At 39.8% G+C, this 8,872-nt stretch overlaps 1 pseudogene; it reads left to right on the forward strand.

The window, feature by feature from the left end:
* The first annotated feature begins 2,198 nt into the window (after window positions 1-2,198).
* Window positions 2,199-3,067, forward strand: LOC107148835 (annotated as a pseudogene).
* The last annotated feature ends 5,805 nt before the right edge of the window (window positions 3,068-8,872 follow it).

The raw sequence follows: 8,872 nt of genomic DNA on the forward strand, positions 1-8,872 counted from the left end.
TGTTTCTGTTTGGTATAAATCAAATAAAACATGTCAACCTGTGAGTTTGCAAAGGTTTAATTGCCAGGTATCAAGTAAGTTATTTCCTTTGCTCACTGAAAATAATATTTAATCTTTCAAACTCCTGAATGATCTTCAAATTACACAGTGGGGCAGAGTTGAACTATCTAAGCATTGTTTGTGTTTTACTGTGCCAATTCCTTCTTTAATATGAAATAGTATAAAATGCTATTGACCTTTTTTCAAATTTCTATTCAATGTCAATTCATATCAATGGTGGTAGATTGAGTGCAGAGGGTGGTAGAAAGGGTTGATAAGGTCCTAGGGGTTCAAGATCATCATATCTGCTTTAGTCAATTCAGACAGTTTTTAAAATATCCTACCTGCACTTCCTATATATTTTAAGGCTGATTTTATTTAGACATCATTTCTTTCAAAGGAACCTATATAAGAAGAGGTGCTAGTAAGCCTTGAAAGAGAATCAATTACATTAACTCATATTTATGCTTACACTGGTGAAGTCTAAGAGCTGTGTTAAAATGAGCAACTTGGTTCTGTGAATGGAATTGCTTATAAAATGAACAACCGAGTTATGTGACTCCTGTTTTTAGTAAATGACAAAACAGCTAAAAATACAAAGCATTAAAATGGAGCAAGAAGGATTAAAGTACAGGTCACATCCTGAAAGAAAAAGGGCTTGTGGGGGTGGAAGGGGGTGGTGGCATGGAGGGGGATGGGGGAAGTGGCCCACAGATGCTGCCATGATGCAGATGAACTTGTGCTCAATACTTACAGTACATCCTGTGCTGAGGTTGTCTCTGCTGTTATAAGTTTAAAATAAGAAGACATCATGGGAAAATCATTCGGTAGGGTTTAGAGTGAGGGTTTCCGTTCTTCTGGGTGGGGTGAAGGTTGGAAGTATGAAGAAATCAGCTTTAATTAGCATTTACATAGCTTTTCTAGACGCCTGATGGCATCTACTTAATTCATTGAATAATGTATTAGAATTAGTTTGGCTTACTCATTGTTTGGTAATATTTATTGTTATTTATTTATAATCCTTCTACTTCCAAAAAGTATTTGAATAGCTTATTATAAAAGCACAGACATAATTAACTCCTCAAACCATTAAAAGAAAGAATAAAAAGGTAAAAACTAAATAGAGGTAGTAGAAGGGGAAGTAATTATATCAGAAACAAAAGGCTAAGGGAAATTATTATAGTTCTGAACTTTGTAATGGTCAAGATAGGAAATTTTTGATAACTTAAATGTTTTTTTTTTCTTGGTCTCCAAATAACAGTAAGAACAATTAGGTCATTTTTTAAATGAATGTAAGCAATTTAGCAACTGTATTAGAGCAAATCTTAAGAAATGATTAAAGAAAATCACATCTCACTCCTCTAACAGAACCATTAATTGTTACTTTTAGACATATTAACTTGTAGTCTTATTGCCAGGCAAATATATTTTAACATCTGGACAATCACACTATATTTTGTCTTCAGCTTTTTCCCATAATAACTAAATATTCTTCAGGTTTCACCAATGACTGCATAGATTGTTTTAAGACTGCAAAACAGTCATTCATTTTTTTATAATGTTCTTAACCATTTCTTTTTTGCCAACCTTGTTTCTCATATTTTACTATTATAAAGAATGCTGAAATAAATACTTCCATTTTTGTGACCATTTTTCTCTTCTGAAGAATTATTGCTTCATTTAGTTAATAAACATTTATTGAGAAATCCTGTGTATGTACCAGTAGTTACTTGCAATGCACTGAGAACACAGAGATAAATATTTCTAAGATACAGAGGAAGGTGCCATATCTCTCTCTGGGCGAGGAGACACCAGGAAAGGCTCAGAGTGAGCGTGATGTTCGGACAGCCCTGAAGAATTAAAACAATAAGTGCTTACCAAATTTTTTCCAGATAGGTTTTATCAAATCCTAATGCTGATATGGTAAAATGTTTTCCTCCTTTCCTACATTTTTCTAAATGATGCTTAAAATTCATCTCAAATTTGCTTTAACTTACTTAGTTTTTTTTTTTTTTTTTTTGAGAATAATACAGTATCTACATAGCTTCTGTTCATGGTCTTCATGCTTTTACTAATGTAGCAGGCTGTGGCAGGAGAAATATAAACTTGAAAATCTCATTTAAAAGATGGCTTGGGCTGGGTCTGTGCCTAGAGCAGCCATGGCTCTTGGTCCCAAGAAACATCTGAAGCAGCATGTAGCAGCTCCAAAGCATTGGATGCTTGATAAATTGACTGGTGTGCTTGCTCCTCTTCCATCCACAGGTCCTCACAAGGAAGAGAATGTCTTCCTCTCATCATTTTTCCAAGGAACAGACTTACGTATGCCCTGACAGGAGATAAACTAAAAAAAGATTTGCATGCAGCACTTCATTAAGATTGATGGCAAAGTCAAAACTGAAATAACTTACCCCACCGGTTTTATGGATGTCATCAGCATTGATGAGACTGGAGAGAATTTCCATCTCATCTATGACACCAGGGATTGTGTTCATCATATTATACCTGAGGAGGCCAAACACAAGTTGTTCAAGGTGAGAAAGATCTTTGTGGGCACAAAAGGAAGCTCTCATCTGGTGACTCAAGATGCTCAAACCATTTGCTACCCTGATCCCTAATCAAGGTGAATGACACCATTCAGTTTGATTTGGAGACTGGTAACATTACTGATTTCATCAAGTTTTATACTGGTAACCTATGTTTGGTGACCAGAGATGCTAACTTGGGAAGAATTGGTATGATTACCAACTTCGAGAGAGACATCCTTGCTCTTTTGATGTGGTTCATGTGAAAGATGCCAATGGCAACACCTTTGCCACCCAGCTCTCCAACATTTTTGTCATTGGCAAAAACCAAAAAAACATGGATTTATCTTCTCCAAAGAAAAGGAATCTACCTCACTATTGCTGAAGAAAAAGACAAGAGCCTGGTGGCCAAACAGAGCAGTGGGTGAAATAAATGGTCTCTAGGTGACATGGCTGGAAGGTAGAGATCTTTGTACTTAATTAAAGGAAATATAGCAGATGAATTGCTCTTGGAAAAAAAAAGATGGCTCTGTCGCTTATTAATCTTGGGCAAGTTATTTAGTCTTGCTAAGCTAGTTTATTCAGCAGCAAAGCTAGAATAACAATACTTGCTATACAAAGCTTATATTATTATTATTGAAAAGATGAAATGAGAGAATAAATAAAGCATCTGGAATATAATGGATATTTTTGCAGTAACTATTATTGCTAATCAGAATGTTGATGTTCTCCTTATAGATTTCAGGATTTCTTTCCAAATATTAACCCTGTTTGATGGAAATAATTCTTCAATATGTTATTGCTCTTCTATATTCAACTTAAGTATAAGGATTTTATATTTTAAAAGCTTACTATTTTTGCATGTATATCCTTTATGCTTTAAAGTTGGGTGAATTATTTTTCCTCTATTCGTCTGCTAAATATCAGTGTTTCTGATAGTCTTTCTACTGTAAGATTATTCTTTAAACCATCTGGGATCTCTTTGAGTATATAGAAATCTAATATCTGACCTCACAAATATCAGTTGAAATTTTAAACATATTTTTCTGCAACAGAAGCATGAGAGTTCAATGTTGCTGATGTTTTCCTTTCTGTACCCAAGGCCACAGATTCCCCAGGTAGAACATAATAGACTTGCAGTTTGTTGAATTAGGTTTTTAAGATGAAACCACACACCTGATGTGAGATCAATGAAATCATAAAGGATGAGGTAATATTTACAGAATTATTCATGTCGACAAACATTGGGTAAGGTCTATTCATTGTCATTTACTTGTCATAGAGCACTGTAGAAAAAGGTAAATATTTCTTAGAACTGCTTCTGTTATAGTATGATTCTGAGTTACAGTGACTCTTACATAGTTTGATATTTTAAGTTCTAAATTTTTGATCTTATTTTGAAATGACATCTTATTATTGATATTCATAAAAAGCTGAAAAATAAAGGCAGAGGAACCCAATGAAAGATTCATAGCATTTTGTTTAGTAGGAGAAAACCTTGCTATAGTCTTATCTATTTACCTGTCCTCATCTCCCATAGCTTTAAACTTTACACAAGAAGTTCTCAGATTGCAAGACCCTTTTCTGTTCATGTGCCTTTGCGCATGTTAGGTGTTCTGCACATCTTGACTTTCAATTTTTAGAGCTCTGATTAACTTCTCATCCTTTGAGACCCATCATAAATATAGAAACTTGTCTAAAGCCTGCAGTCATTACTGCCTGACTCTGTCCCTAGATTACTTCTGGAGTTTTTACATACTTTCTCTGTGGTATGAAATCCTTTACAGTTTTCATTGATTTTGGAGCAAGGACCCTTTAAAAATATCAGACAGGGACCTGAGTCCTAGCTCTCCTTTTGATTTGCTAGAATGTAGCCTTGAGCAAGTCAAGTAACCTGGTCTCAGTTTGTTTGTTTTTTTCTCATCTGTAAAATCAGGATAACAATAGTATTTTAGTGACTGAAATTTATTTAAATTTGATTTAATTTATTATGAAAAATAAATAAAATGATGCATGTTAAACATTTAGTCCAGTTCTTGACATAAAATAAAGATAATGCATATGCATATTAGCTACTCTTTTTTTTTATATTACCCCCTTGGTTATCTCTTGCTACATTACAAAACACCCCAAAATATGGTGACTTAAAATATCGAACATCTCTTTTTTCAGGTTCTAGAGATCAGAAACCTGGGTGCAGCTTGGTTGGGTGCCTATGGTTTAGGATTTCTCATAAGATTAAAAGTCAGATATTGGATGGGGCCATAGTTATCTTAAGGCTTCACTGGGGAAGGACAGACTTCTAAGCTCACTCATGAAACTCTTGGTCAGCGCCATAGGCTCCTTGCCAGGTAGGCTACTTGCTAGGGTAGCTTGCAACCTGGCAGTCAGCTTCCTCAGAATAAGCCATGAGAAGGTGAGGGAGGATGCCCAACACAGTAGCCATTGTATTTTGGCCATTTAATCTGGGAAGTGACAGCTCATGATTTTGACTTCCTCTGTTTTTTAAAAGTGAGTCACTAGTTTCAGCCCATACTCCAGGCAAGGGAATTACACAGGCAGGAAGACCAGGAGATAGAGCTCATTGGGGGCCATGATAGCGGCTGCCTAGCTGAAGGAAGGCTATAGCTTACTCATTTTTTTCCATTTTTATGCTTTCAATGGCTGACAGAATATCTGATTCAACAAATCCTAATACCTATGGCTAACCTTTTTTAGTTCCAGAATATATGAGAGATACTTAGTTATCTGCTGCCCACACAGTGTTGTTTTTGTTGTTAGACCTTAGGGAATGGCAATTACCAAGGCAAGACACACACACCAAAGGTGAAAGAGTGCTGGCAGCAGTCTGTCCCACCCTTGTAACAGGTGTCATGGACTACAAGAGAGCATGCCAGGAAGGTTGAAAACATGGGGGGAAATTATACACATCTAAAGCTTTCTCTGCCATAGTCAACTTTCTCTTTAAATTGCAGAAAGAAAAAAAAAAAAACCCTAGAATTAATTTTACATTCCTTTTAAAATTATTATATGTTACCATGTATAAAAAGAAGCAAAATGAAATTATATTTAAGCAGTTAAGAAAAATATCTTTTATAATATAGCATGTGGCTCTATACATCTGATTGTAACCATGGTGTTTGTTGATCAACCACCTACCAGCTGGTTAAATAAATCCCAGTCATGCCAGTTTCCTGGGATGATCCTCCCTCAGAAAAACCCCTGAGTTCATGGCTCCTAAGACTGAATCTTGTTTTGCATGAAGTCATTGAGTATAGAGGTATGCTGATTGAGTTGGGGCTGAGTAGCTAGATACCTATTTTCTTTAGTCTTCCTACACGATAATAATAATTTGAAAAATCTCTGTGCAAGCCACTTGGAAAATATGTGTCTATTCCCCCTCCAGTCTCACACATATTAATTTTCCTCCATGCTCTTTTGGATATCTTTTTCCATGTTGATGACTAGATGCCATGCAAACTGTCCTTGATAGCTACTTAACTCTTGATGAGTAGAAATGAGGAATTTTTTTCTTTTACCATCTTAGGCTTCGGAGTGGAACACAGTAGACCCCCCAATAAATGGAAGAGCTGTAATAATATAAGAATGTTTTTCTCAAAGTGATCCTCTGATGTGACTGTTTGGCAGCAGCTAATGCCTGTGCTCTGTTATTTCTGCATTTATCTGGACAAAAAAAAAAATCAGAGTAATAAGCAATAGATGTATGAATACCCTGCACTTGAAGGCCAACCTGTGTGGGGTGAAGACCTCGAAGACTTCACTGTCCAGGATTCTGTTTTTATTCTCTTCTTTACAGAAACACTCATCACTCTGCTAGTCTGCCCAACTTGTTCACAGAGCTTGCTGCCATCCATCTTGCCTGCACTTCCAGAGCTCTCCTCCTTGTTCCTCCCATGGACTAACTTTAGCTGTGAGGCTGCTAAGACTCCTCCTTCTCAAGTACTTATTTCTACCCACTCACCCACCCATTCATTTGTTTGTTCACTCAGCCTTTCTTCTAAAGGAACAAAGATGGGTTTACTGGGCTTCAGGAACTTGCTGTCAGGCTGTGGGGGAGGGGTAGTGTGAGGGGAGCCAATGCCCTGAGGGTTTGGAGGGGGAGGGTGGCTGCTGCTGAAAGTTGGTAGGAAAAGGCTGATGGAAACCACGTGGGGAGATTTTGAAGGTTGAGATCCATTGGGGAGGACATTCCCAGGGTGAGGGGAGTATGAGGGAGAGCATGCAGTGTGGGAATGAGCTGTTGCACATAAGCCGGAGAGAGGTCCAGTTGTCCTGGAATGTGGGGTGTGGTGGGTGGAAACAGCCCTGGCTCTGGGTACGGTGACTGGGTTTGTGTCCCCAACCTTCCCCCAGCCTCCCTATGAAGAACAAACAGTGCCAATCTGAGAGACAGACACTGAGCACATTACTTAACCTTTCCAAATCCCAGTTTCCTCACCTGAAAAGTGAGGCTGTCCACCTCACAGAACTGTTGGGATAATTAAATGAGACAGAGAGTGCATTGTGGCAAGACTGAGTTTGAAATAGCTATTGATGCCCACTTTCCCCCACCCACCCTCCATACCCCTTCCTCGTCCTGACCCCCTTATCCCCACGGCAGCGGGCCTGTTTCTTGTCTTAGGGCAACAACGTGACAGATCATAAGGGAGATAAAAAAGGAGTGTCTTCCTGTTCCCAAACCCACAGCCTTGGGGAATGGAAAGGACTCTGGAATTATCCAGAGTGTTGAGAATTTGATGAATGTTAGGATTCCAAGATTATCATGTGGGATTTTCTTGGAACAGATGGGAGAATGTAGGGTGGGGGGCAGGCTCTGGTACTAGAGAATAGGGCCCTGTGTGGCTTCACTGTCAGGTGAAGACTAAAGCCACGTCTGCAGAGGACGTGCTTGCTTAGAGCTCTAGAAGCACATAGCCCTGGGAGGGAAATGGCCCTGATAAGAGTCTTGGTAGAGAGGGCCATGGAGAGGCTTAGAGAGAATCCCACACTCCGCCTAGCAAGGAAGCCACAGAAGATCACACTGCTCCAAAGAGTGGTGCCTAATGTGGCCAGGAGACAGCAGCTAGGGCTGTCTCAGGAGTGAGCTGAAAGATTCATGCCACATGGAGATGCAGGACTATATGGCATGCCCTCCGATCTTCCGTGCAACCCTCAAGTAAAAGGATTCTGGTAAAACTAAAATTAAATTTCTGCAATTCCCTAAAATAAGAACTCAAAATAGAAATGAAGTTGTCATAGGGAAAAAAAAATCTCAGGAAAACATTTTTCTTGCACATCAAGGTTATGGGTGTTGGGTGCAGAGCAGGCTGAACTCTGTTGTCTGCTGGGCGGGCTGAACAGATGTTGGCTGCAAGATAGCCCACGCACTCAAACCCCCCTCTATCTGGTCCTTTATCACCTGTTTGTGTCAAGTCCTGCTCAAGGCTGAGCACTCAACCCCCCTTGGGCCAACAAGGCAGCTTGCAGACCCAGAGGCCCCATTAGATTTGGGCTATAAAAACTCCCTCCTGCCAGGCCCCCCTCTCTCTTGCTCCCTCTCTCTCTCTTGCTCTTTCTCTCTTGCTCTCTCTCTCTTGCTCTCTCTCTTGCTCTTTCTCTCTCTCTCTTGCTCGTTCTCTCTTGCTCTCTCTCTCTCTCTTGCTCTTTATCTTTCTTACGCGCGCTCTCTGTCTCTCTTTTGCTCTTGCTCTCTCCCTGTTCATCTCTTCTCTTTTCTCTCTCTCTCTTTCCTTCTTTCCTTTCTCTTTGTTGCACTGCTGCAATAAAGATCTGTTGGTTGCTCCGAGTGTTGTGGTCACTTTCCTTTCATTGGTGCCGAGACCCGGGAGAGGGTTAAAACCCACTTTTGGGTCCCTCTTCCTTCAGAAGTGCCACTCACCGGATGGCCTGAACCCAGGCCTGAACCCATTTTCTCGACTGCCAGAACTCCATCCACCACAGGCCTTCGATTGGTGAGTTTCCCCTTCCTGGAGTCCTAAACCCAATGGTGGTGTCAGGAGGATTTGGCCGTTGATTGTCCGGCAAACCTCTTTGCCCACCTGCGGGGAGGAAAACACCCCACCACAGCCTTTAAGGCTACGGTGGCCCTCAGGGACTCCTTCCTAGGGCAGAATAGACTCCTGGGTTCAAAATTATTCCCTTCCCTTCCCAGCTATTAGTTACCAGCATAGGCTTTGTAGGTCTCCCTCGAAGGACTGTGTAACCTCCAGGGACACATAACAGAGAACTGAACATCACAGTCCACCCAGACCTTCACCATCTCTGTGGCTCTCCTAAAATCCTAGTCCTCA

This window comes from Marmota marmota, unplaced genomic scaffold, assembly GCF_001458135.2.
Source record: "Marmota marmota marmota unplaced genomic scaffold, marMar, whole genome shotgun sequence".
Classification (NCBI taxonomy): Eukaryota; Metazoa; Chordata; class Mammalia; order Rodentia; family Sciuridae; genus Marmota; species Marmota marmota.